This window comes from Anser brachyrhynchus (assembly GCF_964034855.1).
Source record: "Anser brachyrhynchus genome assembly, chromosome: 4".
Lineage (NCBI taxonomy): Eukaryota > Metazoa > Chordata > Aves > Anseriformes > Anatidae > Anser > Anser brachyrhynchus.
Window position 1 is genome coordinate 30337726 of NC_137698.1, and position 17851 is coordinate 30355576.

Genomic DNA, 17851 nt, shown 5'->3' on the forward strand with positions numbered 1-17851 from the left:
CAAATGAGAATTTTTTTCCTGCTGCAGGGAGGTTACTGAGTACAGTTACTTTTGCTGGAGTTGTGGGGCACAAAGTAGTTTATGTATTGATTAGGAGTCAAATTAAACATTCTGAATTAGAATTTTTCCCTGCTTCTAACCATGTGGCAATAGAGCTAAGTATATAAGTTTTTCTCATAAAATATTTATTGGTAGAATGTAGTAGATATATTTATTACAAAATATTGTGATACAGTAATTGAATTATTTTATTATTTGACAGAAGAGAAGAAAATGGCTAAAAAAAAATATATCCATTGACCATTTTAAAGTGCTTAATCACTGTTTTCAAAAACATGATGATCTTTATCCTGATATCCTGCACTGTAATAATGTGAAAAGGTGTTATAAACCTCTGGATTAGCAGGGGATCCCTTAATGATGTACTGATGACACAGGTGTCACTAAAACATCCTCTTTTGTGTGAATGAAATAAGAGAAGAACTGATGGCAGAGGCATTCCAGAGCACCACTTCATTCTTACTAACTTCTAGCTGGTGTAACAGCAGTTTGGATACACTTAAAGACTAGCATAGTTTATTAAGATGGTGCCAAAAGCAAGCTAACAGAAGGTTGGCATGAAAGTTACCTTTGCCCCCAATTCGATAATGCCAAAATGTGTTGAAACTGCTTCTGAATTCATTTTAAGATCTAATACAGACATGGTGAATTTCAGTTAAAATTCTAAGCACTTGACACACTTCTCAGAATTTTTACAAAAATAACATTGCTTACATTTATTGCCTCAAACTTTGCATTAAAAGTATCCAGCACACAGAACAAACAACTAGGGTAGTGAGTGATGAACACATTATATAAATGCAGGAACAGAGAGGAAGCTAACCAACAGAGACTGATCTAGAGCAATGGACTGTTTCCTTACTATGTTATTGTAATCTATGAATTTATCATAACACCTACCTGTCTCAGGCAGGGAGTTTACTATTTCCTTTCTCATCTGAAAGGAGTAGAATTAAACAAACACTTGAAAGTGTTGCTGATAAAACTGTATTATTTTTCTCTTTCAAAGATCGTCAGTGCTTTTACAAGTTATTAAGCTCCTACTGCATATTTTCAAATTTGATACACAATTGTTATTTACAAGCAGTGTGAATTCATTAGCTTTATGAAACTGATAGTTGTTATGCATGTGAGTAGCTTCCTGTCCGCCAGGACTGAAATGAAAATGAGATACTGAATCTCTAAAGGCTTTCCTAGAAGGAACATTTATAAGTAAATAGCATAACTAAACATTTGGTAAATTGGTACTAATGTACACTGAATCATGTCTTACCTAATTTGAAGAAAATCTTAGCAGAATTTGAAAGAAAGGACTCTGCTCTTTAATTGCCAGTGTCTGACTGGAAGACCTAAGTGTAATGGTAAGCTTGCTCAGGACGGATGCAGACTTCAGACTTGTTGACACCAGAAGTCCTCTTCACATTTCTGTTATGGTTACTAACATATTTCTTTTTACAAAAACAAAATGTCTCTCAAAGTCATATCAAGTTTAATATGACAGTTTAATAAGAAAATGAATACAAACACAGAAATCGGGAAAGACCACAAAACTTCATAAACCAGGCATAAGAGAGAGATTAAGAAGATGAAAATAAGAACTTGAAAAGCCCCTTACAAAGTGCGCTCAAGCGAATAAAAACTTTTGTAAAAATATACAGAAATAAATTAGCTAGTGAATGAAGTAACGTGATGAAACAAGTGTAAAAGAGTTCATCAGGCCATGGCAGAGAAGCTTGGTGAATTTCTGCACATTAGAGTAGGGCAGCAAGAGCTAAGGAACTAATAAATAAGCTTACACTGAGACTGGCAATTGAATGGGGTGACAACCAACAAAAGGAACTATGCTACCCTGATTATATAAAACAATATTCTAGAGCTAGCATTGGTACTCTTACTTCTAATGCTGCAATTACACAAAAGCAGTGCACAAGGCACAATGGCTCCTTCACTTCACACACACTGGCTGGCCCATTCCTACAGCAAACAGCCACTTTCCTGGCCAGCAGCCACACCATGCAGCAATGTGAGCGAAGTCATGCTCCACGTACTGCCCTATGAATGTGAGAGAGGGTCCACATGCTCATGATGCTGGAGAACTGTCTTTGCTGCCCACAGAACATTCTTACCAATGCAGACCAGGCTCCATGCGCACAGCTGTGCCTCAGGCTCAGTGCTCTAGCTGGCTCTTCTCTTTCCTCCCATCAGCAGTCAGGTCTGTCATCAGGTGTCCTCCAGGATCTTAAAAAGATCTTCAGCCAAGCATTTGCCATGGACTGTGCTTATCATAATTACATCCAGTCTAGGCATCTCATGAGTTGCTTGGTAAGGTAACACCACACTGTGATTTTATACAGCCATCATAAGTGTCCAACAAACCATGCCCTTCTGCTGTTAGTTTCAACAACCACCATTAAAGGTCAGCAGGTGGTTTGTTTTTTGGTTGGTTGGTTGTGGTTTTTTTTCATTATACCAAAACCTTACAGCTCATTTCAGTTCCAGTACCATCATTTTAAAGCTATATTTTACACATTTATCTCTGGCAGAATTTAGGCATCAAGGGAGCTAAGCAGGCTCTTCCATGCTATGTTGAGTACTGTGGACAGTCCTGGCCCCTGCACCTCCAGCAAAACATCACGGAGTTATGCTTTACAGGAAGAAATGAAGAAGGCTGGAATTCTTCCACCTGGAAAGAAGGATGATGAGGTATGCTTGAAGCTCTGCAAAATCACAAAGGTGAATGAAAGGGGAACAATTTATTCAACAAATCAAAACCAGAAACAGCCAGCACTCAGTGAATCTATTAGCAAGAAATGGACTTCTGAAATCTGTTGCCTCAGAAGGCAGCAAATTCAAAAAAGAATTAGACAAATGTAAAGACAACAGGTCCATAAACATGTACTAAAGCAAATATGCAAAAACGTACCCTCTAATATCCTTAATCCAATAACTGTAGATTTACAATTTCTTTAATATCAAGAACTTATAAGTTTGTACAACTTCTTATCATTCTTATTCTGTTCTTGTACATTTTTACAAGGTTTTCAAGACTGGACAGAGAAAAGTCCTGAGTAGCTTGATCTGACTTCATAGCTGAGATTTCCTGGAGTAGGAGGTTGGACTTGAGGGTTCATGAGGTATATTTCCAGTGTGTTTTACTTTATGAACTTATGATTGCAATATGTTTAAGAAATAAGGAAAAATAATACTGATAGCCTTCTAGTGACAGTAATTTCTTCAACAGAAAGGCCTCACCATAGGAAAAAAGTATAGGTATACTGAAAGGCAGAAAAAAAACGTTTCCGTTTAAAACATATTAAAGTTAATGGAGCATATTTCGCACCAGCTTAAACCCCATGCACTTCCACTACATGGAGGTGGAGGATCATTTGTAACTTGGTCCCAGGAGAATTTCAAGTGCCCACCCAGAAGGCAAATCTTAGCTCACAGAAATGTTTCCTTTTTCATTTGGAAGGAAAACAGTTGAGATTGTTTGCTTAACGATACCTTTATCAATAATGCTCCAAAGTGGGAAATTTGCTTCTGTACTGATCCAAGGGGAATGTAAATGAAGAAACAAGGCTGTCCATGAAATAAAACTCTCGTTTGTGTATTGTTTAAGCAGGATTCACAAAGGGCTAGGTTACCACTCTTCTTTTCCAGCAAATGGGTAAGATAATTGTACTTTACTTAATATTTATCCTGATATTGAAGGGGAAAGATAAAGCAGCATTTTGTATTTTTTTTTTCATTAATATTTCCAAGTAAAAGATAAAATCCATATATATTATTTCACTTTTGGCCAACCAGTGTTGTTAAGTTAAAACTTCATTGCAGTACAGCTGTAACCAGCACTGCGTTGGCCATTATAATAAAATCATGTCAATTCAATTACAAGTTTTTATGAAAAATCAGTAGGGAAAACTGAACTCTAGCCAAAATACATAACTCTCAGAAAAAAAAAAATATACATATATATATGTATCTTAAGTAGGCTACTAAAGGTATATTAATTTTGTATTTTAAAAGATATTAGATAATTTATTCTCAGATATATGGAGCTGCATTCACATATTTAGTCATGAAAAGAAAAACATAGTTGCGTAAATATTGCTTAACATGAACAAGAATGTGCTTTCCTTCCCTGTTCTGACATTTTATGCTATTCTGATAATTTACAATTGAAGAAATACAAAGTGAAATTGAATAATTCATACTGCTTCACTTCCCCATGATGTTATGCACAATAATAATGACTATAATGACATAGACATGAAGTTCTTTACTCCATGCAACAGCAGCCTTTTCAGAAGTTTCAAAAATAAGCATTGAGAGCTAGGAGTAAGCATTTCCAGGCATTTTTCTTTACAACTCCCTGAGGAAGCAGAAGCCTATGGAAGACTTGCAGATGCATAGTCATCATTTATCAGCATCTTATCCTATCAGCAAATTTAACTAGTGTTCCAGAGAACACCACATAGCAGTATTTTAAAAAGAAAGGCGATACTCCAAATCACAGCTGAAATAAATGAAGATATAGTAGAGAAGCGATACATGTTTTTTTTCTAATACATACAGGGATGTACTATTGATCTAGACTGATATACATACTGATGTAAACATGACAGTGCTACCAGACAAGTTCAGGGAAAAGCACGTGTACTTGCAATGAAAGCCAAAAAATGACCTTTCTGATTCTCTTAAATTCAGATAAACCAACTATTTCTCTGCTTTGTAGTCTAGATTTGGTTTGGCTGGGGCATTTCCTGAGCTCATAGTAAGAATTTGGAAAATTTCAAAATGTTCTAGAACAATCCAAAGCTGCATCCTCTTCTTTCCATGCCCATTCGTGCATCCTCATGCATGAATTTGACTTGCTGCTGCCACATTCAGTTTGGAAAATGGAATCCCACACCTACCTTAAATTAAAATGACATAAAGTGACATGCATATTATCATCTTAAATGGTTTTGCTAAACTTAGTGGTTAGAGCATCAGTCAATAGTCATATTGCTGACAAGGACTCGGTAGTACAATTCAATTTTTATCTCATGAGGAATGGAGGGGAAAAGATTTGATTTTCCCGTTCTCTGCCTGAGTCTTTAAGGGAAGCCAGGTTTCATCATAATGCTATGCAGCAGCCCACAATTTACTACAGTCACAAGGAACTTCACATTATTCACCTACTTTCTGCTAAACTAAAATATAAATCAGGGTCAAAGCAATAGTGGATGATAGAGAGCAAACCTACAGATTGCCTCATATCCAAGATATAATATCGCAAATTGCCTCAGATTTTGAAAACCAGCGTCTGTCCTTGCCATGTCAATATTTTGATCTAAAAGGCTCATGACTGAAACATTTCTATTAACTATTTTATTTCCACTGGGAGTGAATCTGAAGCTGGTAGTGAAAATGTGTATCTTTCCATTGATTTTAATGGAGCTATGCCAGCTGGAATCACCTAAAAATTTCATGCCTTATTTCAGATTCCACACTTCATATGACTTAATTCATAAACAAAGTAAAACCTCATGGGAAGAGGCCATGCCTCTCTGCTGCACTGTCTCATTACCAACACTTACAGAAGATTAGATTTTAGAATTCATGACCTGCTAGTACTTCAGACAGAAACAAAGCTAAAACAGAAATGTAAAAAAATAAAGCTGTTTTATTACCTGGCTTGTGTGATTGTACATCATGTTCAGCATCTTGCCTTCTCAGTCCAAAAGTATAGAAATAAACAGATGGCAAATAAAATTCTTAGAGCATCTTTGAAATGCTATTGTTACATCCAAAAAAGATGAATTTCCCAAGGTCACCTACATCATAAAACATTAAAGGGGAGTGAAGGAGTAACTTGAAAGAACCTGTAACTAAGCTTTCAAATTACGGCAGCTCAAATTCTGCTCTTAATTTGTAATTGTTTTCTCTGATTTCTGTTGTTTAATGGGACAGAGAAGTCTGGGCTCTTTCTTTCTCTCTCTCTCTCTTTCTTCCTTCCTTCCTCTCTCTCTCTTTCTCTTTCTTTCTTTCTTAATCTCCTTCTCTCTTTCTCTCTCTCTTTCTTTCTAGTTCTGACTATTCCTGAATAATTCATTATTATGGAAACCCTTTATATTTGAGATATATCTTAGATCTATATCTAAAAGGGATTTAAATAGCACAGCACTGAAACATATCACTTTACTTTCTTGCTCCCCTTAACAAAATCTATACTTCTGATTTAGCCTCCTAAATTCAGTTTAAGTAGTACAAGGAAAAAATAGGTTCTCAAAAACACAAAAATCAAGGAGTACAATTGGAAGTCAACCCCGTATAATGTTCCTAAATTCAGTGGACGAAACAGTGTAAAAGATATTCTGCAGCCTAGAGCATGGGCTACAGGGAAGGATAAATTTCAGGCCATGTTCTGACTACTTGAAGTAAAATCCATGCATAAACTTGGAAGTAAACCTTGTTGTCTAATGATATATCCTGCAATACGGCAAACATCCAAACTTAAGGATACAGAGTTATGCTTAGATTCCCTTCCCCTCTTCCTTTTCCCTATATCTTCTCTCCATCTCTTCTATTTTTCCTTCTTCCCCTTCCACACACACACTTGGGAAGTAACTTAGGCCACAAAGCACTAGTTATTTAAGGCCACTTCCACTAAATTAATGAGATACAGATCTGGTGTACAGCCAAATATGCAGCTGACATACAGTCATTAATGCAGAATTCTTCAGTGTCCCATCCACAAGCTGTAAAATACCCCTCACTGCACAAAACATGCCTCTGCATCTGATTGCAGAATAGGATCTTTACTATAAAAGATCAAAAGCCTCTAAAAGGAAAACATGCCAGAGGAAGAAGCCTGCAGTGATTAAGGATACTACCTGTGTTAGTAAAACAGTCCAGAATAAGGGAAAAGTACTTCCTTTCCCTAAATCTGGCCACAAATTTAATCCAGGGCAAAAGAATGGCCATGCAAATGACCTACAGGCTAAACTAAAGGTTTTCTCAACATGATAGAGATGACAATCCACCACTGGTATCTGTCCTTGCCTATCATTAGTGTAACTTCACTCTTTCAGAGGAAAGCAAGAAAAGACCTTACCCCTGCACCCATCTCAGCACTTCTCTGAAACCAAATCACATATCATAGGAGAGGATATCCTTTCTAGCTAGGTCAGAAACATTTAAAGACAGCAGTAATTGAATGCAACACAGATGTGGAGCAAGAAAATCAAGAAGAGTGATCATATCTCCTTTCAATTACTAGTTGGTCCTAAAATAAAGGGTCTAGAGCAAGTTACTCTGTGCCTTCCAAATTAGCTGACAATGAAGAAAGAAAAAGGGAGGGAATGAAAAACCATTAATTGCTCAATGTGGTATTGCAGTAAAGAAATGCCATCTCCTCCAAAATATGTGCAGCAGTCATCACTGGGAAAACTGGCAGAGGTTCAGAAAAGGGAGTTTAAGTCTCAGAGGAAGATTCAAAGACATGATCAAAGGGATGGAAAAATGCACACCAATGTTAGAATTGTTTTACTTACAGAGCTGATGGAAAGAGAGTGCTCTTTTTATCATGTATACCAATCACAATAAAATCGTATGCACCAATAGCCTGGAAGTGCTTGGAAACTTCTGATCTCCATTTCTTGTAATAGGTGGAGAGGGGGAAAATAATTAAAGGGTGATAAATTAATCACAAACACTTTTTCTTCCACAGAACAGAATAGAAGTCACTGTTTCCAGAAGCTGCTGAGGCCAAAAGCTCAACAAGATCCAGAAAGAGCATACATATCTGATGAATATCCTGAATTTTTGTAAGTAACAAAACCTTTATTTTGGAATATGTATGTATAAAATTTCATGACTAAAGGCAAAGGCTTTGTATCCATCAGAAGTCATTTAAGACCTAGAGGCACAAAAAGGAAAAAAACAATTGTAAATTATTCTAGATTAACCAAGCCAGAAATTAATGCACTTTTTTTTTTTCTTTTCCTTTAGCTATGGATACAGTAAGCATTTTTTAATGTCAGAAAGAAATTACTGGACTAGATAGACCACTAGTCTAATCCAATTTTACATTTCCTAAGACAGAAAGGAGATAAGAATTATCCAGAAAATAAGAGTGACATTACACAACATTTTTGTTAGAAATATATCAATAGCAACAATGCTATCTTCCAAGTCACCTGCTTCTTAAAGATCTAGGTGAAGTGAATGCTGTTGTTTATGTGACAGTTTTTATTTAAGTAATGTTTTTTCTCTGATTTTCTTCTTGCCCTTTCAGTTATGTATTTTTTCTTGCATTTGAGTTTAGCATATGCTTTATCTTTACCTTATCTCTACTTTGATACAAAAATTATCCTAAAAATCAGCTTGCTGCATGATTAGGTAAATTATAATTCATGGTGCATACCGTATTGCACATACTCATCTATACATTGCAGATATTGGATGTTTCACTGTTTTAATGGCAGTGTAGCTATTGAATAAAAAACAGAGATGTCTTTGAAAAGGGAAACAGAACATTTATGGCCTCACTTCCAAAAGTTATATCCCAATAAATATGAAGAATAGAAAAATAGTGTTATGAATTCCACAGTCATTTGCTGATAATACAGTATGTCTGTGATAAACAAGGCTAACCATGTTGTTGAAAACAGTATTTTTGTACACTTCACAATTGTATGCTTTTATATACTGATTCAGTTTAATAAAATGTAAATTTGAAGTCGTATTTTTCCACGTGCTGGAACATTACTTGAGCATTTCTCATATGTCCATTATAACCCTGTATTTCCTTTATCATTAAAACATTAAAACATATCATTAAAACATTAAATCATGAAATTCTTCACCTGTTTTCCTCAACAAGTTTCTTTGGATCTGAGTATTTTGCTTATGTACTTCAAAATTGGTTTTGCCATTAAAAACATAATATAAAATAAGCCCAAATGCACCAAATTTCCTAGCATTTTACAAAACTACTTTTATTTTTTCTTCACTCACTTCAAAACATATACTAGCATCATTTCCTTTGGGCAACTAAAATTTTCAGAAAATATTCTTTGTCTGTCTGCAAAGAATTGCATAATCAAGTGGATTTGGGCACACAAAAACATATCAGGCACTATGTACAGTAACATGGTCACCACGTACCCCAGTTAAAGCTTATTCTTCCCCACCTACAGTTTATTTCTTAAATAACAGGAGGAAGTACCAAGAGATGTTCAGGTGTCTGAGAGGACATTATCATGAAGCATTATTCTTTATAGATTCTATTTGAAACTAGGGAGAAACGTTCTCCTTCTGTAACCCTGCTGGCATACAATCAGAGTCTTTCTTACATTACATCAAAAAAGTACAGCTTTGACTTTATATCATGCTGCATTTCTGACTGTTTGGTAAAGTGGCCTGAGACCTTATTTTTCTTAATGGAATATTATGAAGCTTTGATTTTATAAACACAGATTATAAACAGAGATTTTATAAAGATTTTATAAACAGAGATTTTATAAAGATTTTATCTTTTTATAAAGATTTTATAAACACAGGCCTCTTTTCAGTTTTTTTTTGTTTGTTTGTTTTGTTTAATAGAAGCAAAACAATCTCACAGACATGATACGGGATTTGAAAGAGGTGTTTTCTCACTGTTTCCCTGCTGGTTCGCCAATTTAAAAAAATAATAATTCTAATAACATTTACAAAATATTACTGTTAATGCATTAATTAATTATACATTGAATTTTACAAGAAATATTTTAAAGGGTTTAATTTTGAAAATTTTTATACATAATCTGTACTAGTCTTTAGAAAATTAAATCTGGAAAATCATATTCAGACATGTTTCTTTACTAATATTTTTTAAATGTTTTTCTACATACGCAGTAAGAATTCTGCATTATATTCATCGAATTTGTCCAGAACATCGCAATGTATAATCTCTGGATAAGCACGTGAGCTTCAAAGCGCTCTTCAGAATTAATTTGGTCACACAGACAGATGAGAGTTGTAGGGTGGTGAAAGGACGAGAGCATCTGCTGTCTCACTGTATCTGTAAATGAGTCCATGTTGGACTGCTGAAAAAAATCTTGATCTCACCCTAATCAGTGACAAAATTTTCACTTTCAGTGATGAGACCAGAGAGTTTTTGTAACATAAACGCTACATGGAGTGGAATAATATGCAGTTTATATAAATCGAGACTACTCAACTTTTTCTTCAAATTATGTTGAAAATCACTAAAGATCTCTTTCTAAAGATCATTACCTTCCTTTCCTGAACCTTCCTTTCCATGTGTTCCGGTTTAATTTATTAAATGGTATTTCTGTCACTAAATTGCAGTCTCCATTGGCAGACTTTCCTGAGACTGTACTTTTCACTCACATGAGTATGCCAATGCACCAGACAAAGTATAACCTGAATCTGGCCAGCTGACACTTTGCTGCAACTGTGAAGGAAGTATACCCACCACAAGAATAAATAACTTGGGAATTAATTACATTTATTTGCTTCTGCCATTCTAAAGCCACATCCATTTCCTTGCAGATTATGACTGAGCAATTCAGATACACAGGAATTGATAGGGCTCAGGATGCTCCCATACTGGCAGGATTTTACATCAGAGTGCTCAATATGTGCTTGGCTCTTTTTTCGTATTTGTTCTTGTATGTTGTGGCTATGTGGGGTTTTTGTTGTTGTTGTTGTTTTGCTTTTTTGTTTGTTTCTGTTAAGCTAAACTCTTTTACTATGCACTTGAACCAGATTAGGAGTACACAAACTTGTCTGTTATTACATTACAGGTAACACAAGAGATAACAAGATTTTCTTTGCTATTGGACTATGCTGATGTACCAGCATTGCCCAGCACTGGAGAATCCACAACACATTCAGAGAGAACAAGTTCCCTCTGAGGAAGCTGGCCAAGGGTTTCTCACCATCTGCAGCAAGAAAGGAGTATTTCTGCCACCACATAAGGTCACCACTCTGAAATAGTGGGAAACCCAAATGTCAAACTGCTTTTAAGGTAGAGCTATTGATAGAGGTAGAGCTAAATTAGTATTGGTAGAACTGATAAAAGGCATTGCATGATGCAATTTGTAATAATAATAATAAATAATAAATAATAATAATGAAGCTGTGCATAGCTTACAAGGATATAAATAGAAATGTCTGATATTTCATTGTTTGCCCCACAAACCAATTCAGGCACCTTTAAAGCTAAGTTGATGGGCCAGTGGTCACACAGGTGCTGCAATTCTTTTGTCAGTGTTCCTATTCTCATGTGCAGCATCTCCACCTTATCAAGCAGCATAAGAGGGGTTCACATTACAAGTCTTCTATCAATAACTGCCAAGTAATAAAAGAAACCACCCATACATTATCCTAAGATCATAAAAGCTCATGAAAGTTTAAAAAAAAAAAAGCCCCAGATCACTCATTTTCTACATGTAAGAGGATATTTTTCCCCCTCTGAGTGTTCTTGTGAGAAGAAAGTGCTAGATCTCACCATCTTTGACTGAAATGCAGTATAGACTTGGAGTCTTGAGGAATTAGATTTAAATCAGCAAGAGTTTGTTATAGAAAGGATTTTATAAATGTATCACTCCAAGTCTTGTCTCCTAATGTGATCTGTGAGAGAATCACCTTTTTCTCAACCACTCAAAGTATTTTTTTGCCTGAATAATCACTACTTCAACAGAGTATGAAGTAATTACATCTTGTCTTTTTATATGCTTAATGTACATTAGTAGTGGAAGTTATACACATTATTCTTGAGTGCATATTTTCTATATAAAAGTTCAGTATCTTTACAAAAACCACTTGAATTCATTAGGAAGTCAACAAATATTGCAGAAACGCAGGAGTCCTACAGATGGTATTCTAAAAATGAATTTTCTAGAGAATTGTTTTTTCTTTTTTTTTTCCCCATCCTGTATGCTGTAGAAAGTGTACAATTAGCTACGAAATTATATACAATAGTTCAAACAATACTCTGTGAAATGTGCCATTTTTCACAAATTCCCTAGGACATTTCTACACTACAGGTGTCACTACAAAGCAGCATATTAAAATAATTATCATTCAATTACTACAATTTGGTCCCATGGCAATTTGATTGTCCTTTATTATAAACATTCACTTCTTTCTAACACTGAGTTTATTCAACTTTTCAGACACAATATACTTTTGATCATGGTATATTATCAATACTTAAAGGACTACACAGATTTGAGGGTCAATCGTTCTCCATCTTGTTCAGCTGAATATATCATAAAAGAAGTTAGAGAGAGATTGTGGATCATTGGGCAGAGAAAAACAGTTAAATGAAAAAAAAAAGTCAGTAACATACAGTTTACTTCACAAGGGAAATATGTTTGAGTTTGGCTATGAAATAAAGGACAGGCATATATCTGGAATTGTTAATCAGTTTATTGACTGTGCTAATCACACCCAAAGGAAAATTACCTAAATAGGTAATTAAACTATACTGAACAGAGAATATTGCACTATGCTTAATGGCTCAGTACTATCTTATTGGTCTTTAGCCATGAGACCACCCTGGGTTTTGGCACCTATGAAATCACCAGTTTAGAAATCACAGTATACACTCACACTGATCCAAAGAGATGGAAACAAACAAATGTATGAGTAAATAGGGAAAATAATTTCTTCCACAGGGAAGGTAATGGAAATAGCTTTGTTCAATAGCTGATGTCTTTACAGATGCTCTGATCCAAAGCAGTAATTCCAGTGGCATAATTTATGTAAACTTAAAGACAACAGGATTAGCATATAGTAGCAGAGATTTCTAAAATTTTTCTAATTATATAGGAAAAAATATGAAAAAAAAATCCAAATTTGTGGACCAAATCTAGAGAGAAGTTGGTATCATATATTAAGAGCTCTTAAAAAATGAGAATCATTATAATTGTTACACAATTTGCATAATGTTTGTGCAAATTCATAATCTAGCTTTGAAACTAGCATTCATTGGCAGTGAGACATCTTTGCTTACAAACTGGAGCACTAAAACCACTAGGTGTCACTTTTTTTTTTTTTTATTTAATATTCTTGGTAGTATGAGGTAAAAAGAAAAAATGCTTTTCCAGAAGGATTGAAATACGTGACAGCACCTCTTTAATGCACATTTGTAAGGTGACATACATTTTGTAGAACATCAAATGTGCCATTTGAATTCATTCATTCATAAGAATTTCTGATTTTTGTTTTTACAGTAAAGATGTCTTTTACCACCAAATTTTATTCTGTTTTGCTTTGTTTGGGGCGGAAATATGAGTTGAAATTAATATGTCTGATTTAAGACGCTTGCCATCAAAGGAATTATTCTTTCTTTAAGGTACATAGAAAGGGAGATTTTGATTTTTGAGCCAGTGGCAATATTGCCATTGATTTCAGTGGGTACCAGAGAAAGGCCTGTCATTGACGACACTCTTTTAAGAAAGAGGAAAAAAATACACAAAATCCATAAAATATTGACAAATTCTATACTGATGAAGGAATGTTTGCTTCACACACAAAGATAAAAAAACAAGCTGCAGCATTTCAGCAGGATCAAATTTCCAGTAATTAATATCTCCAGCCTATCTTTATGCAGTGGATAACAGAACTAGTTCTCAGTATCCTGTATTGGATCATTGGCATTAAAATTTCAAAACAATAAATGTCTCAAATCAGTACCATGCCCTAGTGATACAGGTTTTCCTACTTACAGAGCTAAGTATCATTAGTACTTACCATCAGTAGTTACAAAACAAATTTCAGTGTTCAATGGCATGTTGATATCAAATCATCTGTAAGAGTCAGATGTACTGTCCTAGATGAAAAATTCTGGAGAGAAGGCACTCAAAAAACAGAAGGGGTGGAGTGGGAGTGGCAAGAACAGTAAGGATTACAGAAATTCAAAATAAAGTATGCAGTTATATCAAGAATATAGTCAAATCATAGAAGCCAAAGAAAAAGAGAACAACTTTTTTTCTACAACAGAACTTCTGTCTGCAAAAGCATCAGGGAATAATACAGCAAAAATTCATTTCTGCAGACAAGTCTGTGTATTTCTCTTGCCAATAACTTTTATTTGTGGGGAAAATTGAGAGCCAGTGAAAAATAACTTTTTTCAAGACTGAAAAATAAGTCACAGAAGATAGCTGACAACTAGGACAGAAACAAAATGAAAGTAATTTTGCATTGCCTAAGAATCCTGTTTCCTAATTAGTCTACAGAGATATTTTGGAATGAAACAATCTTTTAGAACCACTGGTGTAATTAACAAAGTCAAAGTAATACTTTCCATCAGCAGCCCAGAATGCATGTGATTTTTTTCACCCTTCTTTCCCTATTTAAAGCTAATGGAACATATAGTACTCCAGCTTTTGCTTCTGGAATCTCTTTTTACTGTATTAGCAACCAGAATAGCATCAGGAGAAAAATACAGCAGTAATAGCAGTATTACTGCCACGAGAGGCAAAGGATACCACAGAGGGATGTGTCTGTTTATGGAAGGAACATGTGCCCGTGTGCCTCTTTGACATCAAAAATGATGCATCTCATTCAGCTAAGGATTAAGCTACAACAGAACTTCTGTCTTTAGCCAAGTTTTTTCTCTACCTTCCATCTCCTCCCTCCATCTACACAAAAGGTGCTGGTCAAGTAACTGATAGAGCTGTGAAAGAAGGGAACAAAAGTCCTAATAAGTAATATATCGATCTGTTCCCTCCTATCAAAGTTTTGGCTAATTTTATTGAATTTGACTTGCACTAGCTAGAAATCATTTTCCCCATTTTATCTAACCTATGAAAATGATGTTAAATATTCATATACACATATCACTTCACAAGGATCTCAAAGGACTTGAAAATTGAATGTATACCATATCAGAATCTTTTCAGACACACATGAACTATAGTTAACTCTAGGGTGAACTGCAGGGTCTATAGTGATTTTACAGAATAGTTTATAATAGGAATTGAAGATTGCATACATTTGGAACTCAGGTGAAGTTAGGTAAGGAGAAAGTAATTACCCAAACAGGAATTTGAATAGAGTGCTAACAACTCTATTTTTGCAGAATACTGACATTCTTTTGATTTTGTCAGTCATGTAATATCCAAAATCACCTCTATAGCAAACCACTATCGTGATTTTCTTTCTGGTTTTACCAGGAGGAAACAAGCCGTTTTGATCACATTTATTTGTTCAGAAACCAGCTTGTTTGATTACATGACTGAAAAAGTACATCCCAAAATGTATTTTGCCAGTGGAGAAGCCATCTGAGATGCATTTTAGGAGTTGAACCCAGTTCTCTGTAGTGACACTAGCATTCTTTTCTTTGTCTTCAGATCAATCCTAGGAACAAACATGCTCTGTATGTACAGTGCAGGAGCAAAGGCATGACTTATATGTCTGTACTGTCTTTTGGGGCTGTCATAAGGTTTCTGTCTACAGTAGACTCATTCCTCTAAAACAATAAATCTAAATTTAAGTCTAAATAAATTTTTAATATAGAACCATATGTAAAATCTAACCAGCCTATCTGAGAGTTCAAATTATTTTAAGATGTATAGGACTGCCTCTGCAAATCTTTTGACCCACTTCACCTCATTGTTCCTCATGAAATTAGATGTGAAATTCCCAATAGATTCTTTGGAAGTAGAATTAGTCCAATGTTAAGCAGTTTTAACAGGTTAACTATAACTGTACCTTTCCTCCTGTATTCTACATTTGTTCTATTCCAGCTGCTTTCCAGCCCTTTCTTTTTATTACGTTGATTTGTGTTCTTCAACCTACAGCAGATTAATATTATTTCAGTTGAACTATTCCTAATCTAACCTCAATATCTGTCCATGTTTAAGTTGATACTCAGATGTTAAAAGTCAGTACATCACTGTGCATGACGAGGGGTTTATTTTGAAGTTGTTATCTTCAGTGCCTTGCCTGTTCTCTCATATCCTTATTAAAAAGAAAATTAGAGTAATTAATAAGCAACACCTATATGGAATTTTCTTGTGATTTACAGGTGAATTGTGCAACTTAATGATGGGTGAACTGATATAAAATGGATTCCATCAGTTCTGTTCCCTAGGACTAGCTCATCAGTGAATACATACGCTGTAAGAGAAACATCTCAATCCAAGCTCAATCCAAGTTTAAGAGATTTTTCTGCTATGCAGAACATGCTAAATAATTTTAACTAATCTAACACTCAGAAGATTATTTCCCCAGTAAGTAATCCTGAACTATGCCATTTTACTGAGAAAATGTGACTACTGAAGTTTTTCTTCAACTTTTGTCTTTTCCATTTAGTATTGTGGTACTTAAATTTAAAAAAGAAACAAAAAAATCATTTTTCTGGAACTCTGGATTTTGGACTGCCCAGATATAAATCTCAATACAGCACACCTCAATCAATTTCATTGTTTTAGTTTCGGGTTCACATTTTCCAAAATGCCAAAACCTTCACAGTTTAGGTTTGACTACATAAATGCAAATGACCCTGTTAGAAAATGTTAGGCTGAATGCAAGGAAAGTAATTTTTATTTGCAATTATAGTACAAGCCTCACATGTGTAGTATACTAATCTTCACTTCATCACACAACTGCAGTTCTATAAAGTACTTTACACCCAGAATAACAATAATTTGGATGTGATTTTATGCAACAGAACAATTGCATCTACAAGACATTTTCTATTTAGAATAAATGCACTCTAAATGGGCTTAATTTTGGAGCTACAACTAGAGGAGCTGCTGTTTAAATATTATATGGTAACCAAAAATCTGCAGCTACAAATCCTTTATATATATATTTATATATATATATATATATGTAACATATTGCAACTGAAATTAAAGTTTTATTTAGAAAGCTTGCTATATATTGTCAACTCCTGTTTGCAGTAAATACAGTCAAGGTACAGAGTGAAATGGACCAACATGCTTTCAGACCCAGCAAATAAACAGAGTTCTGTAGCTGACAGGATAAGGACTGGTCCTTGTCAGACCTAACTCTAGCAAATTTCTGTGGATCTACTGGAGGAAAAAACAGTCTTTAATAGACAAGTAATTTCTAGAATTAGTATAAGATTTGGGAAGAGTTAGGAAAAAAGATTCTCTGAGGTATACTTGAGTATACTTAACATTTTAAGATATGTTAAAGTGAAATCTATAGGTACAGAGTAAAAATGGAGATGATTGTTTGAAGTCAAGCTTAGACTGGATTCACGTTACAGATTTTTCTTAACATTCTTTATTACAGTTGAGGCCAGAGTTGAGTGATGCACTAGCTTTCAAGGTGAATTTCAGACAGTGAAAGGTAGAGACTATGATAGGTCTGTATCAAAGTCTGCATCAAAGGTTTTAAGACAGATTTGTAGCCAAAGTTTCAAATTAATGAGAGGTCGCTTCCCGTAAGTTCTCAAAAAAAAAAATTTCTGTAACTATTAATGTAATTCTACAGAAATGTAGTAGATGAGGGTTGGGCTTTTTTAAATTATTGTCAGTTCTGTTGGCCTTATTAACATTTTGGAGGGGGAAAAAAAAAAAAACTTGAATGCTAGAGAGGTTTTTAAAAGTATGAAGCTTTCGAGAATTGCATTAAAACCTCTGACAGTTTGAGTGTTTCCCTTTTGATCTTTTCCTTTTAAAGTTATTCTCTTTCAAATCTGGATGAAGTTTGAAAGGCCTAATTATTGAACATGAGGCTAATGCAGTGCGAGAAAGAAGCCAAGACAACTGAAGCTGATAGACCCTTTGGTAAGTCAGCTCAAAGAAGAAGGTTT

The 17851-nt window shown here is 34.8% G+C and overlaps 1 protein-coding gene across 1 annotated transcript in view; it reads right to left on the bottom strand.

Annotated features, from left to right (window-relative positions):
• Positions 1-282: 282 nt before the first annotated feature.
• Positions 283-17851, bottom strand: part of LOC308194777 (uncharacterized protein) — a 187648-nt gene continuing 170079 nt past the window's right edge. Inside the window, exons 1-3 of the transcript XR_013950862.1 lie at positions 7160-10337; positions 5736-5879; positions 283-2777 (exon numbers count right to left, since the gene is read on the bottom strand). The gene's annotated coding sequence lies outside the window, so the exon portion shown is untranslated. Of the gene's footprint in view, positions 2778-5735; positions 5880-7159 lie in introns of the transcript that reaches the window.